This window comes from Pelophylax lessonae (genome assembly GCF_965119305.1).
Source record: "Pelophylax lessonae genome assembly, chromosome: 3".
Classification (NCBI taxonomy): Eukaryota; Metazoa; Chordata; class Amphibia; order Anura; family Ranidae; genus Pelophylax; species Pelophylax lessonae.
Window position 1 is genome coordinate 409,002,999 of NC_138770.1, and position 22,065 is coordinate 409,025,063.

General features: G+C 43.7%; 1 protein-coding gene across 2 annotated transcripts in view; it reads left to right on the forward strand.

Moving 5' to 3' along the window:
• SLC35F1 (solute carrier family 35 member F1) overlaps positions 1–22,065 on the forward strand; it is a 554,611-nt gene that overhangs the window by 306,594 nt on the left and 225,952 nt on the right. The gene's annotated exons all lie outside the window — the stretch shown is intronic.

Sequence of the window (22,065 nt, forward strand, 5' to 3'; positions counted from 1 at the left end):
AACTTATTCTCTCTGGAGAAGAGACGCATGAGAAGGGATATGATATCAATGTACAATGTACAAATACCGTACTGGCGACCCTAGCATAGGGAACAGACTTTTAAGTGAAAGGGAAATTAACCTCCCTGGCGGTATGATTATGTCAGGAATTACATACCAAAAGCGGTACAATTGTTTTCATGGAAATTTGGCGTTATGTATTATAGGCCTACAATTCTTAGTAATTACTGACTTAAACCTGACCAAAACAAGAGTCTAATAGACATCCCAGATGTGATAAATTTGAAACACAAACGCATGAATTATAATCGAATCAATAATATAATTTTATTATTTAATATATAATATATATAATAAAATTATATTATTGATTAGATTATAATTCATGCATTATATATTATATATATATATGCGTGTGTATATATATATATATATATATATATATATATGCACACACACACATATATATATAATATATAACGCATGAATTATAATTGAATCAATAATATAATTTTATATATATATATATATATATATATATACATATATATATATATGTGTGTGTGTGTGCATATATATATATATATATACATATATACACATATATATATATATATATATATATATATATACCGGTATATATATATATATATATATATATATATGCATATATATATATATATATATATATATATATATATATGCATTTATATATATATATATTTATATAATATAAAATGTGTTATGTGTTTGTGTTTTGTGCAACATTTTTTTTTTTTTTTAATTTCCCTCCCTAGTTCCGCTCCCATGCAGCATTGCTGCTGCAGGGAACGGAACTAGGAAGTCATCACACCGACAGAGGACGGAGGAGCGGCGGGACTCTCGGCTGGCGGTCACAGCAATGAGAGATCATCGCTGGATCACCAGGATAAGGTGAGAGACACCGCTGCGCTCTCTGCATATCCACCCCGAGCGTGACTCGGGGATACCGATCCTGACCTAAAAAATCCACCCCGAGTCACGCTCGGGATTACCGCCAGGGGGGTTAAGAAGGCACACGGCCATTCACTAAAATTAGAAGAGAAGCAGTTTAACCTTAACCTGTGTAAAGGGTTCTTTACTGTCAGAGTGGTAAGGATGTAGAATTCTCTTCCACAAACAGTGTTATCAGCAGGGAGCATTAATACTTTCAAAAAACTATTAGATTGGCACCATAATGACCACAACATACAGGGGTATACAATGTACTGTTAACTGCAAACACATGCATCATTGGTTGAACTGGATGGACTGATGTATTTTTTCAACCTTACTAACTATGTAACTAGCTATGTAATATATACACTGTGATTTTAGTAATAAACTTTCCTTTAATAGCTGTCTTTCATTTAGGTATCAGCAGCTCTTAAAGGTTAGAGATCACGTTGGACTGACTTACTCAGTTGAGGGTCTGTGAGTTGATGATGGTGGGGGCGGGTTGGGAGAATTCAATGAATCTGGCCCAATTTAAATTAAAGGTGGCGGTAAGCCCTTGGGCTGCTACCTCTGGTATGACCTTAAGGTTGTTTCTGCATATACTTGTTAGGGTACATAAAAGGAGCACCCATATTCATTTAGAAGCAAAATTAAGGTGAATATGTAGTTGTTTTATTGAAAGTAGCAAAATATGATAAAGTCAACGCATTTCGGGGGAACTAAGACTTCTTCAGGGTTTTTAGAGACAAAAAATAAAAACTTACAGAGACATATTTGTATATAGCATGATGTACATGTGTAAAAAAAAAAAGGTTAAAAGATAGAAATTGTTTACATGTCCTATATATCAGAACATCCTTTAAAGAGATAAAGCTGTATTTAAAAAGCATACAGTATACATATTTTGCATTGTATTTAAAAACAAATAAAAACGAATGAAAAGAGTCGAAGTGAAGGAGAAGCAGAATATTGACATGGATAAAAAGAGCTTCTTTAAGCGCCGGTTCACACTACCGCGACGCTACTTCCCGGGGCGACCTCCGAGATGAAGTCTATGGCGGTCGCCTCCTGGTCGCCCAAAAGAAGCTCCGGACCCTTTTTCTAGGTCGGAGCGACTTGTGTCGCTCCTATTAGAACGGGTCCGCAGCTTCCCTATGGGAGGCGACCTGCGGCGACCTGTGAGGCGACCAGGTCGCCTCACAGGTCGCCCTAGTGTGAACTGAGGCTTAAAGTGTTGTGGTCTAAAATAAATCCAAAAGATACTTTAAAAAAGATATAATTTAACAGAAGATTAGTACTGTAACTGATCTGCTGCTGTATGTTAATGATGAGTGGGAATATATCCCAAACTGGTGTGTCTGTGACACTGAAAACTGTGGAAAAAGAGTCAGTAGGGTGTTAGTAAATGGTAGTTGTTAATCAGCGTATATACTTTGACGCTACAAGAGGGGGAAGGAGGAAGGTAGGCAGAATGGGAGAAAGAGGGGGGAGGAATGGTAAGGTAAAGGGGTGGGGGGAAGGGAAAGGTGAACAGGGAGGTGAGGAGGGAGGGGACAGCAAAGGGATGGGAAAATAAAGGGGTGTTGGGAGGATGGAAGGGGAATGGAGGGGAAGGGGAATGGAGGGGTAGGGGAATGGAGGGGTAGGGGGATGGGTGGAGGGGAGAAAGGGAGATTGGAGCGTGTGGACCTGGAGCGGGGGTAGGGACAGGTGGCTTGGATGGGGGGGAGGGGGGTTGGTGGGGGTGTGGGGAAAGGGGGAGGGAGAGGTATTGGGAGGGGTTGGGAAGTGGCTGAGGGAGGTGACAAAAGGAACTAGAATCGACCTCTGTTTCTTTGAGTGGCATAGAATGGGAGTTTCAGATATTGGAAAAGGAGTGTATGAAAGACTGATGGGAAGGTACCGGGGACATTTATGGGTGGAAGAGGCTGATGTGAAAATGACTGGAAGGCACATGGGAGTCTGAAGAACCTGCAGGGGGATGAACTAGGATAGGAGACAGTGGGTTGTTGTGACTGCTGGCAGATAGAGCGAGCGGTCCATGAGCCTGCCAGCTGTGCGGATATGCACTTGTGCAGCAGGAGGGAGGGTTGATGGGGGAGATGGATCTGTGGTCTGTAATGCAGGGAGATAGATGAGGCTAAGGTCCTTTGTGACAGCTGGCAGGAGGGGGAAGGAACAAGGTCGCTGAAGGAAAAGGGAAGGAGCGTGGTCCGTGGTGGTGGCTGGTGGGGAAGAAATGAAGCAAGTCAAGCATTGGAGGTCTCCTGTCTCAGTTGACATCCGTCGTAGAAGGAAACGCGTCAGAGAAGAGCGCCGCAAAGTCACGATCCATCGCCGCGGACCGTGCTGCAGGCGGCCGCGGCTTGTTAGCTGATCTCTCCGGTATCCATTGCCGCTATGTGTACTATCGCAAGTCTACACATTGTAAGTGCAATATCTTTTTTCACATTAAACTTTGTTGGAAGATTTTACATTACTAGCGGTTTTCTTTTATGGTACACCGGGGGAACCTATACACACCGACCAGGGCAAGCAGATCCAAGGATTCCAGGGAACAGAAAAGGCACTCTTTTCAGGCAGAATTTCTTGCCCAGACTCATGATTTATCTGGTAAGAGGCCGACCTGCTCTTTCCTTAATGAAGAGAAGGATTTGGGGCTTTTTCTCACTTTTCCTGGATTACCTAATAATATAGGATCTGATAATACACACACCCTTTTATTATCCCATCTGGTAAGGGGCTTATTCATTCACGGTGGAGGTCTTCGCTGCACACATCTATTTGTGTTGAATTTGCACCCTGGAGTCATTTCACATGCATGTTGGATGTATATGATATTGGACTTTCACAATTTATTCATGGACTAATTTTTGGACACACATTTGTGTGATTTTATATCAATCTTCACCTCTCTCACTCATATTGAGCACATGTGATTTACCTTGCTGGCTTTATGAGGTTGTTTCCCTAATTTTATACATCACTCAATAATTTATTATTGATTTATCACTATATGAGCATATATTTGGTATCAACAATAGTTTAGCGCACCTGATACACCTATTTTCTTTTGCATATATTTTTTCTAAGGTTGCAGCTTTTCAAATTTTTTTCCAGCGCACTTTTTTTACACATCACAAGCATTGGAGGTGGATGACAGAACTGGGGTCAGAGGGATTGGTAAGCAAGGGGGGAGAGAGAAGGGGATGGTGGTGTAAGGCTAAAGAGAGAATAGGTGGGAGATGGTACTGACTGAGAAAATTGTTGTTTACTTGGACAGTGGCAACATAGAGAGAGGCAGTTGGTGCCACTAGAATTAAAATTTGACAGGTGGCTGTGGTTTTGGTTCCACAGATGTGAGAGCGACGGACTAGGTTCCCAAAAGGGTTATGTGGAAGTGTGTTGGGAGGAGTGTGTATCATAGACCATACATAGGTAACCCTATGACTGTTAACAGTGACATACTAAAGTACAGAAAATAAAGAATTCAGTTGTGAATGCACAATGCTAAAAACTCATCCCAAGGGTCTCCTATACCTTTTTTTTTTTTTAACCAGGTGAGCTGGCATGCATTTAAAACTTTTTTTCATGGGGGGCGTGACCGGATGTAGAGCGGACCAGAGGTGCCTGCCTGGAGCTCCGGGGACCCTGACTAATCCTTCGTTTCTCTCATCCTTCACCCCGCTTCTACCTGCCGTTACCGGACCTGTGGAGGGTCGGGATACCCGTGGGCTACGTCCGACATGCCTGGGAAGGGTAAATCCGCGGCCGCCGCTGCGAAACAGAAGCCGGCCTCCCCGCCGGCGGTGCCTCCGGACGCCATCTTGGAAGGCCTGCGTGCTCTACTTACCAACATGGAGCTCCCGGCGGAATCTGTTGCTGCTCCATCTGCATCCATCCCGGTCCAGGCAAGTGACACTGTCATGATTTTATCTGCCATTGAGCAGAGTAAGACTTCCTTATTGGCCAGGATTGATTATTTGGCGGAGGAGTGCAATCTTATCCGGGCTGACTTGGACAAGATTAGGGGGAGGCTTACGGACACTGAACAGCGTATCTCCTCGGCTGAGGACCTCACTACCCAGCACTCTGCCTCCCTTTCCTCCCTTCAGCACACAGTTCAGATGCTATTAGCTAAGGCGGATGATGCCGAAAACCGCCAGCGGCGGAATAATGTGCGGGTGCTGGGACTGCCTGAAGGGGCTGAGGGGGATAGGCCTGCTGATTTTGCCGAACGTTTTTTCAAGGACCTCCTGCACCTTACTGACCTGGCTCCCACCTATGTCGTTGAGAGGGCACATAGAGTCCCTACAGGCCGTGTGATCCCTGGGGCCCCCCCTCGCCCCTTCTTGGTCCGCTTCCTGAACTATCGTGACAGGGACCGTATACTGAGTGAGGCCCGCAAGCATGACACTTTGCCTTATGAAAACGCTGCAGTTCATCTATACCCTGATTTCTCTGCAGAGCTTCAGAAAAAGAGGAAGACCTTTAATGATGTGCGGCGGAGGCTCCGTGAAAAAGAAATCAAGTATTCCATGCTCTATCCCAGCCGACTCCGTGTGCAACATGCTGGCTCTGTCAAGTTTTTTGATTCTCCTGATGACGCGGACGCTTGGTTGCTCAGCCTGCGGTGAGCTTCCTTGTCCCTACTCTGTTGGCCTTGCTGGCTGGACTCCCTGTTCCCCCCTCCGTCCCCCCTTTTTGAGTTGTCTTCTTGGACTGTGACTGGAGGGGACCCCCTATCCCCGGATGCTCTCTGACTCTCCACATCAATGCCCCTGAGTAGTTTTATTTTTTTGCCCTTGTTTTTTGTTATTTTCCCCCTTTCTACATATGTGTCCCTGGAGCTGGGGCTGGTGACGGCCTCTATTGGACTTTTCCCACAAGATTGCTGTTCCTGGTCCTTGGGACTGTTGGGACCGTCGGCCGACCTTGCCTCTGGTTAGCCCTCCGGCTACTCCCCTCCTGGCCTAGTGCCAGATGACTATTGGCTGGGCATTTTCCTAGTCGATAGTGTGTTGTTTTTTCTTCTAGGTTTTTGGGATGAAGTTGGCCTGTAGCACTGTTGCTCTCTGGCCGACAGGGGTTTCTATGTGTTTTTGTTTATTGTCTTTTCTTTTTTTTCTTTTTTGGTTTTTGGCTGCATACCCGTACTGTGTTTTACTATTCATTGTGCAATGTGCTATTTCACTGTGTGTCGCTGACTCCTTGTGGGTCGCTGCCCGAGCGGCTTGCTTCCCTGCACTAGATACTGAGGGGTGGCGTGGTTGGTCTCTCATCTGGCCCCTGGCTCCCCCGCCACTGTTCCTATTTCTCCTGCCCCATTTTCTCTCCCAATGCTATGGCTGACCGCATTAGGGTGCTATCTTGGAACGTGCGGGGCCTAAATAGCAAGTTCAAGCGTGCTTTGCTATTCAAATATCTCCAATCCTCTAAACCACATGTGGTCTTCCTCCAGGAGACTCACCTGACGGGGAGTGCTGTATTGGCACTACGCAGGCGCTGGGTGAGTCATACCTTCCACGCCACCTACTCCACTTACGCCAGGGGGACCTCCATTTTGGTACATAGGGCCCTGCCCTGTCGTGTTGAGAGGGTTATAACGGATCCCAAGGGTCAATATGTTATCCTAGCTCTTGAGATTGCGGGTAAACTGTTTATTTTTGTCAACGTGTATGTCCCCCCACCTTTTTCTAGTGCTGTGTTGTATCACATTTATGATCGCTTGGCCGAATTCTCGACCCAGCGCATCTTTGTGGCTGGGGATTTTAACAGCATCCTGGATGGTGACTTGGACACCTCGAATGCGAATCGTCAATCCTGCTCTGAGCTGTGCACCTGGGCCTCGACCTTGCAGCTCACAGAACTGTGGAGGTGGAAACACCCGCAGGATCGGTTCTATTCTCACGTGTCCTCGTCACACCACTCCGGCTCCCGTATAGATCTTGCATTCTGCTCTCCCTCAGTCCTGCCATTTGTGCTGTCGGCCGGCTACCTGCCCGCCGGTCTCTCGGATCACTCCCCGCTTGAGATTCAGCTGCGGCTGGGTGATCCGGGGGAGCGGGGTGGCTGGAGGCTGGGCTGTGGGTGGCTTCAGAATCAACGGGTGGTGGAGGGGGTGTCTGGTAAGATTGCCCAGTACTGGGAGGTTAACGACCTCACCACATCCGCCTTGGTGTGTTGGGACGCTTTCAAGGCCACTATTCGTGGTGACTATATCTCCGCTATTAAGGCTGCGCGGGTGGAGTGCGCCTCGGTGAGGACGGATTTGGAGGCAGTGGTTAAGGAGTCCGAGGCTGCGTTTGCCTTGGATCCCTCCCCTGAGGCGTACTCCTCCCTGGCCCAGGCTCGGAGGGCGTTGCACCTACATGTGTCATCGGCCGCTGAGGCGGAGGTGGGGTCGCTGCGGGCCAGGATATTCGAGTCCGGGGACAAGAACGGCAGGCTTTTGGCTAACTTGTCCGCGGACTCTAGGTTCCAGACGGTGGTTCCAGTCATACAATCTGCGGATGGCAGTGTCCTTCGGGATCCTGCTGATATTCTCCTGGAATTTCGTAATTTCTATGAACGTGTGTACCGGGCGGACCCCCCCCCGCCGGGGGGTCGGGACTTGGGGTCTCTCGGGGAGCTGGCGCTGCCCACTCTGGCCCCGGAGGACGTGGCTCTCCTGGAGGCGGACTTCACGTTGGAGGAGGTCGAGCTGGCTATTCGCTCCCTCCCCCCTGGGAAGACCCCTGGTCCCGATGTCCTGCCGGGGGATTGGTACAAGATGTATATCTCTGAACTAGCTCCTAGGCTTTTGAAGACCTATGCATCTTGCCTAGACTTGGGAGCTCTCCCGGAGTCCATGTCTTTGGCGCACATAGTCCTTATTCATAAACCGGGGAAGGATCCTACTTTGTGCTCGGCCTACAGGCCCATTTCTCTTTTGAATTATGACCTGAAGATACTTACCAAACTGCTTGCTAACAGATTGATGAAGGTCCTTCCCTACTTGGTCAACATGGACCAGACTGGCTTCATGCCAGGCAAATCCACCGATATTAACATACGCAGAGTGTTCACTCATTTGCAGGTCCCAGCGGAGGCTCAGAGTACACGTGTGATGGTGGCACTTGATTTAGAAAAGGCATTTGATTCGGTGGACTGGTCCTACATGATGTTAGTTCTGGAAAGGTTTGGTTTTGGCCCTGTTTTTTGTAAATGGATTGCCATGCTTTATGCTCACCCCAGTGCTCAGATTAAGTTGGGGGGGAGGCTGTCTTGTCCCTTTTCGATCGCGCGGGGCACTCGCCAGGGGTGCCCCCTCTCGCCTGCCTTGTTTTCCTTGGCTGTTGAGCCTCTGGCGGCGGCTGTTCGTGGTTCCGGGGCGGTCGGGGGGATCCGGGTGGGGTCCCTGGAGGAAAAGTTGGCACTTTATGCCGACGATATTATCCTTTTCCTCCGGGACCCCGGCCGGTCGCTCCGTTCGGCCCTGGATCTGTTGGCAGTCTTCACCACCTTGTCTGGCCTGCGAGTGAACTGGGACAAGTCGCTTATCCTTCCGGTGGACGCGGGGGCCCGTGCCCACGCGGACCCGTCCTTGCCCCTGTGTTGGACTGACAGGTTCAAATATCTGGGCATAGTGATATCCCCTGACATTCGAGACTTTTGTGATCTTAATTTATCTCCCTTGTTGTTGAAATTCGGGACCAAGCTGCGCTCCTGGGCTAATCTCCCCTTGACCCTGATTGGCCGCATTAACCTGGTCAAGATGAAGCTGTTGCCCCCTCTCCTATATGTGCTTCGTCACTCCCCTGTCTGGATACCGAAGGCCGTTTTTCGTCGGCTCCACTCTCGCATCCTTACTTTTATCTGGAATTCTCGCCCTCCTAGACTTCGACTGACGATCCTACAGCGACCCTGGACTCGGGGGGGACTGGCGTGTCCGGATTTTTTCCGTTACTTCGTGGCGGGACTTTTGACGCATGCTCACAACTGGCTGATCTCGGATGCCTCCAATGCTGCGGTAGCCCTGGAGGCGGGCCTGCTGGGCTCATATGAGGCTTTACGTAACTTGTTGCTGCGTGGACCGAGGGCCCCGTACCCTGTCACTGTCTCGATGTTGGCAGTGATTAGGGCATGGAAGTTGCAATCGCCCTACATTCGGTTGGGACCTGGTCGGCGTTCCCCGAATTCCCCCCTATGGATGAATCCGGAGTTACCGGAGTTTTTCTCCATCCCGGATCCCTCCGTGTGGGCCTCCAAGGGCATTCTGTCTCTCTCTCACATCTGTCGGGGGGAGGAGCTTGCGTCGTTCGACCAACTGAAGGCCGATTTCTCCCTACCCAATTCCCACTTTTTCAGGTACCTGCAGCTCCGCCATGCCTTCCACAAACAGTTCGGTAATTTTTCTTGCGACTTCACGCTAGCTGACTTGGAGGCCATTCTCCGAAACGAGACCTTAAAAAAACCACTCTCCACTATCTATGGTACCCTGCTCCCTAGTGTGCACTCGGGGCTGGAGGTCCTGCAGGCCTTCTGGGTGGCAGAGGTTCCCGGCCTTGATGCGGAGGACTGGGAGGACGTCTGGGACTACCCGTTCCGGCACCTGGTGGCCGCCAGGGACCGCCTTGTGCAGTTTAAAATCCTTCATCGGTTTCATCTAACCCCGACCCGACTGCACAGGGCCTTCCCTGATACGCCTGCGGTCTGCTGGCGCTGCGGAGCGCCGGACGCCGCGTATACACACATGGTTTGGCATTGCCCACCCCTGGTAGAGTACTGGACCCGGATTCTGGACTTTGTTGCTCGAGTGATCACCATCCGCGTGCCTCTAAAGCTGGAGTATTGTATTCTGGGACTTGTGAATGATCTGGCCCAATCTGTGGCGTCTCGCACTCTTTTAGGACTTATGTTGTTCTACGCTAGGAAAATGGTGGTTCTCCGCTGGCGGAAGCCTGCTGCACCCACCGTTTCCTCATGGAAATCTCTTGTGAACTCAGTAATCCCACTCTACAAAGCAACCTATGCTAATAGGGGTTGCCCGCAAAAATTCTCAAAGGTGTGGGACATTTGGTTGGAGTCTGATGATACTACCAATGATGCGGGGGGCCCTGCTGTATCGACTTAGGACCCTTAATTGTATTTGTTATTGCTAATTATTTCCCCTACATGCAGTGGACTCTGTTCAGATCTTCTTCTCTATTGATCTGATGGACCTTCACGCAGTGAACGGATTGCTCCTGTCACCGGGATCCTTGTGCGTTGAACACCCTTATGAAGTAGCAGTTGGGTGCAGCCTTGTTTGGGGTTGTTTTTACCTTTTTGTTGCTGTGTATTTTTATTTCATTTTATTTTGTTCTTTTTTGTCTTGTTGTTGAGCCAGGGAATGCCCAATGGCTGTGTTTTTGTATGTTGTTCTTTTTGAAACAAATAAAAAGAATTTTCAAAAAAAAAAAAAAACTTTTTTTCATTTGCTCCACTAAAGGTCAATGCTTTTTTTGGGTGTGTGTAGCACGTTCAGTGGTTTTGAACTAGTTAACAAACTTATTATCGGACACCATGTGGCAACTCACAAAACAAGTTCGTAGAACGTATGGTGCATATGACATATAGATGATATAGAAACATCTGTATGCACGCACAGTGTACAAGAAAAATTATGTTTTGTATGGGTTAACTGAGCTTGGTCATAGACCATGCATAGGTAAACCTATGACAACTGAGCTTGGTCAAAGACCATACATACATAGGTAAACCTATGACAACCGAGCTTGGTCATAATCCATACATAGGTAAACCTATGACAACCGAGCTTGGTCATAGACCATACATAGGTAAACCTATGACAACCGAGCTTGGTCATAGACCATACATAGGTAAACCTATGACAACCGAGCTTGGTCATAGACCATACATAGGTAAACCTATGACAACCGAGCTTGGTCATAGACCATACATAGGTAACCCTATGACTGTTAACAGTGACATATTAAAGTACAGAAAACAAAGAAGTCATTTGTGAATGCACAATGCTAATAACTCATCCCAATGGTCTCCTGTACCTTTTTTTTACCAGGTGAGCTGGTGTGCATTTAAAACTTCTTTTCATTTGCTCCCCTAAAGGCCAACACAAACAAAATCATGAGATATTAATTTATATTTTGGCCAAAATACGCAGGATCAGTACCTGTGCAAAGAATCCTCATGTTTGATGAGTCTTAAAGGAAATTCCTGAAGTTGATGTTTTCTCGGGTCTAGACTACCCCAGGTAACCTTTTAATTGCTAACAGTGACATTCTAAATGGCAAAAAAACAGGGATTTTATTTGTGATAGAATAATGCTTGTAACCAGCCTCTTAGTGTCACCTAAACCTTTGATTTACTAGCTGGGCTGGTGTGCATTTTAAACACATCATTCTACTTGCTACCAAAAGGCTAAAGCTGATGATTTGCTAGTAGAATCTTGTTTCATTTTAAGAACGTTTGATTTTTTAATCATTAGTGGGGTCTGATCGACGTTTGTTTTCAACCGTAGTAAATTGAAAAAGAAAATTCAAAGGAGCAGGATGGAAAATTGTTCTCCAAAGAACAATTTTCTAACAGTATATGTGTTTTTTGTTCAGGAAATTATATTCATTCCAAAACTGAATACAAATACAATTTTGAAGTACTTTTGAACGACATTCGTCCAGTCATTAAATGTACAAAGAATTTTCATACAAGTATTCAATCAGAAATCTACTAGTGTATAGCCAGCTTAGGACACATAAAAATCATGTCGTCGTTAGTTTGTATTTAAGCCAAACTATGTAACGCCCCAATTTTTTTCTCTTTTCTTAGGCCCCTTTCACACTAGCGGACTGTTCAGATCCACCTGCATCTCTATGGGGCATCGATTAAATGGGGGTTGTAGTGCGCTTCAAAGGTGTGAAAAAAACTATTTAAAGTGCTTGTGTGTAGTTAACGATTCAAAATAAATATTATTACAAATGTGTACTATATGTCCGTTTCACATAATTCAGCTATATCTCTGATTTTTATATGTAATTCACTTGTGTAGATATTGTTTCCAATGCGGTTATATAGCATATCACTGTGCTTCTTTTAAGTGATATTTTGAAAGTGCTCCGTGCTTTTAGTGTAGGTCACAATAAATTATAAATATACATTTTGCTAGACAATACATCAACAATGTATCAAATATGTGAAAATAGACGAATACATATATCCTAGATTATCCAGTCCAAACAGTCATATAACATAAAACTATACTTCCTATAGGTGTTATTAAAGTGCTCACTGCTTGTAGTGATATTCCTCATAAAAATATTAATATATAAATATGACCAGACGATTCATAAAACAATGTATCAAATATGTGCAAATAAGCAAAAACACATATCTTAGAATGTCCAGTCCAAATAGTGCATATAACCAATCTTCAATAAAAAAGCTGCTTCAAATTACTTAATATATAACAACAAAATTGTGAATAACGGTGAATAAGTGGTGTGACTTCTTTTCCTCCACCTTGTGCCACTTCTAGGTGTGGTAAATTCTCACCTCAATTACGAGGGTAATACGCCTGTATTATATGTCTGGGAAGGTAATGGTTCCTATTCCTAATCCTCCTCTGCTCCAGCGTGGTATCTTGTTGGCAGCGGGTGCTTCCAAGGGGATCCTGTATATATTCCTGGTCTCTTATGATCACTTAGGGCTCCTTTAAATGGTATCCTTAGGGTACGGTCTCCTTCGTTTATGCCTCCTCCTCAAGGGCTCATTAAAAGGATAGGACCATCATGGTGCAGTATTATAAACTTTTATTTAAACAATAATGTAGCAAACTTATAGTTAAGACTCTTATTTCCAGCATCCGAACAATAAACAACGCTATGGGAGCTCTGTCCCGTCTCACACGTCACTTCCGGGTTCCGGGTTCCTCATACGCGTTACGTCACGAGGTCACGTGATTTCCTCAGGGACTCACGTGACCTTGTGACGTACCGCGTAGGAGGAACCCGGAAGTGACGCGTGAGACGGGACAGAGCTCCCATAGCGTTGTTTATTGTTCAGATGCTGAAAATAAGAGTCTTAACTGTAAGTTTGCTACATTATTGTTTGAATAAAAGTTTATAATACTGCACCATGATGGTCCTATCCTTTTAATGAGCCCTTGAGGAGGAGGCATAAACTAAGGAGACCGTACCCTAAGGATACCATTTAAAGGAGCCCTAAGTGATCATAAGAGACCGGGAATATATACAGGATCCCCTTGGAAGGACCCGCTGCCAACAAGATACCACGCTGGAGCAGAGGAGGATTAGGAATAGGAACCATTACCTTCCCAGACATATAATACAGGCGTATTACCCTCGTAATTGAGGTGAGAATTTACCACACCTAGAAGTGGCACAAGGTGGAGGAAAAGAAGTCACACCACTTATTCACCGTTATTCACAATTTTGTTGTTATATATTAAGTAATTTGAAGCAGCTTTTTTATTGAAGATTGGGTATATGCACTATTTGGACTGGACATTCTAAGATATGTGTTTTTGCTTATTTGCACATATATGATACATTGTTTTATGAATCGTCTGGTCATATTTATATATTAATATTTTTATGAGGAATATCACTACAAGCACTGAGCACTTTAATAACACCTATAAGAAGTATAGTTTTATGTTATATGACTGTTTGGACTGGATAATCTAGGATATATGTATTTGTCTATTTTCACATATTTGATACATTGTTGATGTACTGTCTAGCAAAATTTATATTTGTAATTTATTGTGACCTACACTAAAAGCACGGAGCACTTTCTAAATAGCACTTAAAAGAAGCACAGTGATATGCTATATAACCGCATTGGAAACAATATCTACACAAGTGAATTACATATAAAAATCAGAGATGTAGCTGAATTATGTGAAACGGACATATAGTACACATTTGTAATAATATTTATTTTGAATCGTTAACTACACACAAGCAATTTAAAGAGTTTTTTTTCACACCTTTGAAGCGCACTACAACCCCCATTTAATTAATGTCCACAACTGTTTTATAGTATCAGTCTCCGTGGTGCAGCATCAAGGTAACAAGCAGAATCCACGATAGAGCAGGAACCATACCACATATACACGTTTCTATGGGGCATTGGATGTCAGCGGAGACATGTCGGCTGACATCCGATCTGATCCAGTCCGTCAAATCTGGACGGATAGAAACCCTATTTTCCATCCGTCCAGCGGATCGGATCAAATGAGAACGGACAGGCAGTCCGTTCTCATCCGATTCCCCCATAGAGAAAAGCGGGAACCTGACAGCTCTGTCTCTGCACACAGCGCGGAGACAGAGCTGCCATCTGCCTGCTTAGCAGGTGATCGGCGGATCGATCCCCCGCTGAGAAAAACGGAGTCCGCCAATGGACTCCCATGTGTGAAAGGGGCCTTACACTTCTGCTAAATTGATAAGCATACAGATTTAGCATTTTAAACGAATAATGATAACATCACCAAGTTCCAAATAAATTGATAGGCTCTATTCATGTGAAATATGGCTTCCTGTATGCACAGTATCAGAAAATTGTATTATTAGAAGGGAAGCCTGACACCCGATACATCATCATGCAATGACAAATGACATGTATATCCATCCCCATTAACCTATATGGTAAACTAAATTTGTCACTCAAAGGTCAAGATAGCAGTGATCTTTAACTACTTCAATACAACGCATTTTTACCCCTTCCTGCCCATGCAAATTTTAAGCTTTCCGCGCTGTCGCACTTTGAATGACAATTGCACGGTCATGGAGTACTGTACCCAAACTAAACTTTTATCATTTTGTTCACACAAACTTTTTTTGCTAAAAAAAGGGAAAAAAAAGACTGAAAATTTTGAAAAACGTATTTTTCATCATTTAAGTTACGACATTTTGTAAATAAATAATCTTTCATAATCTTAGGCCACAATGTAATCTGCTACATTTCTTTGGTGAAAAGAACCCAAATCAGTGTATATTTTTTAGTCTGTAGAAAAGCTATAGAGCCCACAAACTATGGTATACAGTATGTCTAAAAATCGATCAATCCTGATTCACTGACAGCCTATCTCATTTCTTGAGGTCCAAAAATGTCAAGACAGTACAAATATTCCCCAAATGACCCCTTTTTGAATTGTAGACAGCCCAAGGTATTTAGTAAGAGGCATGGCAAATTTTTTGAAGTTGGAATTTTTTGTCAATTTTTTTGGAAAATGAAGAAATTAAAAAAACAATGTTCACGATTTTTTTTTTTTTACATACTGTCACCAGTGCAGTACAGCACCATCATATAACTGTTGTGGCAGTGAACAGGGACAAAAAGAAAAAAAAATAATAACTTTTTTCAATTTCCTTAATTTTTTTACTACATTTTTTCCTTTTTTTTTTTTTTTAACACACTGTGACCAGAGCAATATAATGTTACCATAGTAACATTGTACTACTCTGGGGAAATGAACAGGATTTTGTTTTCTCATTATGATTGCTTATAGCAGTGAATTTCATTGGTAAAAGCAAGCATTTTACTGAATTAAATCGATTCATTCAGTTTGTTTTGTTGTGATTGGCCAGAGCTAATCACATGGTACAGATGGGCTGTGAATGTCCCTGTCTGTACCATGTGATCACATTAACCAATCACAGCTAGCAATACAATTGATACAATGGATGGCATGAAAGGAAGCCATCCGTTGTTTACAACTTTTATGTGACCTGCTGTGATTGATCCCAGCAGTCACATGGTACTGGCAGCGAGCCGGTACACTGATCTGATGGACACAGCCGGTGACAGAATGCGCCACTGCGCTGCCCCTTCTGGGAGCACATCACATGATGTCCACTCTGAAGCACAAAAGGCTCGCCCATCAATCTGCTATAAGCTGGGCTGGAAGGTGTTGACAAGCTATGACTGAGTGGAGCACCAAAGTTTAGTTCTACCCTGTATTATGTGTGCCGAAAAACTTCTATTTTCCACAATTTGTTGGCAGCTATTTTGTACTCTGCAACACCTGTTGCCATATACAGTATATAGATTGTGGCAGTGCTGTGCCCTAAAAAAATGTAAAAAGAGTTAATGACCCAGAATTCTCATCCAGGCAGGATGAAGGGCTCCAGGAAAATTGTTTCGTGACATTTCAGTTTCCTTATCAGTTGGTAAAACCTGCTTTGGGACCTGGAGCCCGGAGCTTTTTTAGTGATCTGGGTGGGAGGATGAAATCTCTAATCCTGGGTCCATGTTTTGAAAACCACCAGCACACTAATTGGGCAGGTGTGTGCTGGTCTTTTAGGAGAAACCTGACTAGGGTTCTGGGGAGGCCTGTGTCCAGGAGTACAGATGGGAGTCAGAGCAGCAAGGGACTGTCAAGTGTATAGTTCAAGCTTTTAGGAGAGGTACTGAGTGGTACTATGTCACAGTCTGTAGGACTAGCCTAAAGGCCAGGAGACTTAACATTGTTGTGTTGGATTCAAGATAAATGCTGAAAACCCCTGCGGAAACTGATCGATTTTTGTGTTTTGAACTCTCTTTTAGTAAAAATGGGCAAGAAAACCCTTAAAAAGAATAATTCAGCGAGTGAATATGTCCTTAAAGCACTACTACTCGAAGCTAGGTCTCACAATATATTTACAATCATTTTCTTCGTAAGCAATGATCTTGATGTTGTTTTAACACATTGTCATTCCCCAGTGACTCCTTTGTAGGAAACTGGTAGCAAAATGGTTTGGTGATGAGGTGTACAGGATACTAAGTTGCATCTCTGATTTTTTTTAGACCATGTACATGAATGAGCCTAGCCTTTAGCTTTGTTCTCACAAGAATATGCTTTTATTGTCAGTAGTTATTCCTCAGCTAGGTATGGATGTTGTAAATCAAAACTTCAGGAATCATTCTTTTTGGCAGGCAGCAATAAGTAAGGTGAAATGCATTCTTCCTATTTCTGGAAATGTGGTTATAAATTTTACTTCCCCAAGCAGAAATTTTCTCCATGAAGCACTAAGGATATCTCTCTCTGTCTCCTTTGTGAAATATACAGGAACAACAGTATATAAAGAAAACCTTCCAGCACTGTGCCCATTTGATGCTGCAGCAGCACTGTCACAATTTGACAGATTATTTACTGTAAAAATGCTCTGTCCTCACTTTAGTAAAACTAGGAACCTGCCTCTCATTTATAATGCATTGGAAAGCTAACTTCAGTGCTTTGTGTCCCACATGCACATCTATGTATAGATGCGACCTGATACATCTTTGAAGTTGTTCATGTAATCTTTATTGCTTTTATTGTTTCAAGAGAGACAATAACAGAAAATAGCACACTTTTTCAATTCCGGAATGCATAATGCATTCCTATGAAATACATAACTTTCTACCCATAGAGGAATACCTTCCCCCAACACCCCCCCCCCCCCCTTACACACACACATTAACCCTCCATTAACCACTTCTGGACCGGAAGATTTTCCCCCTTAATGACCAGGCCATTTTTTGTGATTCGGTACTGCATTACTTTAACCGACAATTGCGTGGTTGTGCGACGTTGTACCCAAATAAAGACCATGTCCTTTTTTTCCCACAAATGGAGCTTTCTTTTGGTGGTATTCGATCACCTGTCCGAGCAACAATTCTGGAAGAAAAACCCCACATTTTTCACTTTCTGCTATATAACATTCCCAATAAAATGACTGTGACATTGCGGCGGACAGATCGGACACCTAACTGACATTTTTGAGGGGACCAGTGATATTACTACAGTAATCAGTGCTAAAAATATGCACTGTTACTGTAATAATGACACTGGCAGGGAAGGGGTTAACCCAAGGGCGATCAAAGGGTTAAATATATGCCTAGGGGGTGATTTCTAACTGTGAGGGGGATGGGCTTATGGAATCAACACAGAGACCTGTGATCCTAAATAGGAGGAACACAGGCGCTCTGTTTTGATTCCTGAGAGAACAACGGTCTGCTATGTTTACAACAGCAGACTGCTGTTCTCTCTCCACGGGGAGTGATCACGAGCGCCCAGAAGCAATCCCGGCCGCAGGCCCCGTGAATCACCTTCTATGCTGGCGAATGGGGGCATGCGCCCCCAGGATCGATCCCGCAGATTGCCGTACAGGTACGGCGACTCGCACAGTATATATGTGGCGGGCGGTAGGCAAGTGGTTAACCACAACCCTAACTGCTTGCTTCAAAACTCAACTCTCCTGCGCAGAGGAACCTCTTTGGTAAAGACAAACTGTTTTGGATAGGGGGAGCCAAGAGAGAAAAGGAAAAAACCTGCAGCAGCAAAGATGCCAGCACCAGAATCTCTTATTTCATGCTAATATATGGTTCATAGTGTGCATGTTTTATGCAACAGTAACGTAGTCGTTTTTTTAACTATGATGTATTTGTATACTTTGTCATTTTTTATCTCAAAATACTTTTAACTAGTTCAGTTGAACTTGCCATTTCATTACTAAGGCTCCATTCACACTTGTACGACTCCAAACTTGCACGAGTTCAACTTTGGTGCAACTTTGATGCAACTTTGAATGGGTGTGACTCAGATGTGACTTGTTGTCCCTTTGCAAAGTCAGACCCACTGTTGCTTGTAAAACATTCAGGTACGACTTTCATGCAACTTTTGAGGGTTAATAGTCTATGGCCCACAAATTGCATGAAAGTTGGACCAAAGTAGTGCATGAGCTACTTTGAAGTCACTGCAACTTTAAGTCGCACATACACAATATTACCAAAAGTATTGGGATGCCTGCCTTTACTCACACATGGACTTTTATGGTATCCCAGTCTTAGTCCGTAGGGTTCAATATTAGGTTGGCCCCAGTGGCGGCTGGTGCTCAAAATTTTTGGGGGGAGGGGCGCAAAAAGAAAAATGTAATAGGTATTGCTTCGCGTCAAAAAACGTGGTAAAAAATTGCGTGACTTTGAGGTCTTTGAGGTCTTGCCTTGTTTACACTTCTTTGTTTCAATCACTAAATAAAATATTAACTTACAGTGCTGTACACACTATTGAATTTGCTTTGCTTCAGAAATGATACCCCATGATGTTTTCTTGGTGCTTTACCACATCGCCAAAGATGTCTATCACAGCACTCCCTAACCACACCTGCAGCGGTAGAAGTACCCTGGAGTTAGCGCCGTTTTGTATTTCATGTATTGGAAAAAATAGAAAACCAACACCCACAGGATATTTGCCACGCTCCATTAAAGCAGCATTAAACCCCAAATCAAATGTATTATTTTGCAGCTTATCAATTCTTAGATGTGAAGGCTGTAGTAGTTTCCCTTTTTAGGCTTTCTTTCTTCTGTTTTCGTTTGGTGACCTTGTCAGTGGGTCTGTTGATTTTCACAGACTCAAGCTCTCCAGCAGAATGTATCAGTTTACATGGGTGAGACAAACCACTTCAAACTGGCAGGGATTTTAAAAAAAACATTTTCAAAACATTTTCAAAACCTTTATTCCAAAAGGAAAAAAAAGTGTTTGCTGTAGCTGATTATAAAGTGTGAGCTGCAGTTTGACTTCAATTTGTTAGCAATTCTAAATCTGCTAACACATTTAATACCCCCCGACTGACAATGCTGCTGTGCCTCATCTTCTCATTCCTCCAGAGTTGTGTTTCACAGGTGGTGTGTTACTAGGCCCGATCACCAATGAAAAACAGAAGGGGAAAAAGCCAAAGAAAATAAATGAATGCAGACACCACATCTAATAATAATAATAATTATAAAACATTTATTGTCCATTCACACTAGTACGACTTGTCAGGCGACTTGGTCAGCCTGACAAGTCACGCACTGTCGCGGTCCATTGACTGATACAGGAACCGTTCTAATAGGACCGACACAAGTCGCTCCGACTTAGAAAAAGGGTCCTGTACTACTTCGGGACGACCTGGAGCGACTTGCATAGACATTCATTTTATGAAGTCTGTGCAAGTCTTGCCGAAGTCGCGGTGCACGCGACTTCACAGGTCACCCCCGAAGTTGTGCCACTGCAGTGTGAACCGGCACTTATTGTTTTAGCTTTAATACCTCTTTGAAACTTCAAAAAGAAAAAATCACAAAAGCATCTAAAATGTATGGTAACCACTTGACCTTGGGAAGGTTTTATGCCCTTCATGACCAGGCCATTGTTTGCTATTTAACTGGCAATTGCTTGCAATGCTGTACCCAAATAAAAATGATATAATTTTTTTAACACAAGTAGAGGTTTCTTTTGGTGGTATTTGATCATCACTGTCCAATAAAATCTTAATTCTTGATAAATTTAGGCCAAAATGTATTCAGCTTTGTCTTTGGTAAAAACCAAACTACGTTTTTAGGGACACTAGTATAGTTCTGATCGTGATCAAGATTCTGATCCCTACAGAGACTATACTAGTAATGGCGGTGATAAGTGACTTATACTGTGGTATGACTGTGGTAATGTGGGGGGGCAATCTGTCGCTAACTAACACTGGCTGGGAGGGACACTAACTGACTAACTGATGTCGCTAGTTACAGTATTACAGTGATCAGTGATAATACTGTACACTGTCACTGTACTATTGAAACTGGCTGGGTGACAAGGCAATCAAAGGGTTAACTGCAGAGGGTAATCAAGGGGTTAAATGTGCCTAACAAGTGTAGGCAAAAGTATATGCTCTGCTTGTATTCACACAGAACGTGTCTGGTTTCTCTCCCTGAATAAAAAGAGCTCAGGGAGGAAGAAACCGACCAGATCCTGCATGTTCTGTTTACAAGCGCACAGAGGTCTGTGCTGTAATTGGCCACAGCTGATCAGCAGGTAAACAGCCAAAATCATTGGCTGTAACCTTCTGACAGGCCTATGCTACAGCCAATAACAGCACAGATCAGCAGGGGGCATGCTCAGCATGCCTGCACACCAGAAAGTACACAGCAACGCATCCGTAAATCTCCCCCAGTGAGTGATATGTACCAATTGCTCACTGTGTTTATTCATAACTGAAGCATAGTAAACTGTGTTTATTATGCTTGAGTTTATGAATGATTGGGCACTTCTGTTCATTAATCTACAGGGCAGTTGAGGCTGTAGAAAGGAACCAGGAAATGTGTTTCCTCAGTCCATTTCTCTTTCTCTAAATTAATACTTCAGGGGTCTGTTTAGACCCCTGATATCTCACCAAAGATCCCCCAACAGCATTGTGAAAAAAACGTAAAAAGAAAAAATATATTAAAATAAAATCATTTATTATTAATTAAAATTAAAATAAGTACAAAATTGTAAGAAAAAGAATAATGAAAAAATTGTGAAAAATAAGACTACGGCAGTCATCTTATATAAACCCTCAGCGTGTTTCAGCTAAACACACAAAGCACAATAAAATAAACATTCACCCAGTAAACTATGGGGTTGATTTATTAAAACAAGAGAGTTCAACATTTGGTGCAGCTCTGCATAAAAACCAATCAACTTCCAGGTTTTTGGTCAAAGCTTAATTGAACAAACAGAAGTTAGAAGCTGATTGGCTAACATGCACAGCTGCACCAGATGTTGCACTCTCCAGTTTTAGTAAATCAACCCCTATATGTTAAAATGATAACCACTGTTCTTGCAGTTCACAAGCTTCAATGCTGGTGGCCCATGTTCTCTCAGTGCTGCTTCCTTGTACTTTTTTTCTTCACAAGAAAAATATTCGGCCAACGTCCGATCGGCCGATTGTCGGCTTGTTAGTATGATGCTTCCGACAACCGACTGCGACTTTTCGGCCGAACAAAATCTGGTGTGCAGGCTATAAAATTTTTGTAGGCCAACAAAGAACGGCCGATTGTTCCTCAGTCAGTACAGATTTCGGCCGACAAAAAAGCAGATGAGCAAGACTGGGCATGCTCAGAGAAGAAAAAACACACGGAAAGTTAACCAACACATGATATCACTTCTGCAGTCGGTTGTTGTTGGCCGACAAAATTCGTGTGCAGTCTTTAGCACTTTTCAACCAACAAAACAGCACCGGACAAAAGACGGCCGATCGTTCGGCCTGACAATCGGTACGTGTGTACAGGGCTTTAGCAGTAGACAGTGTACTCCCC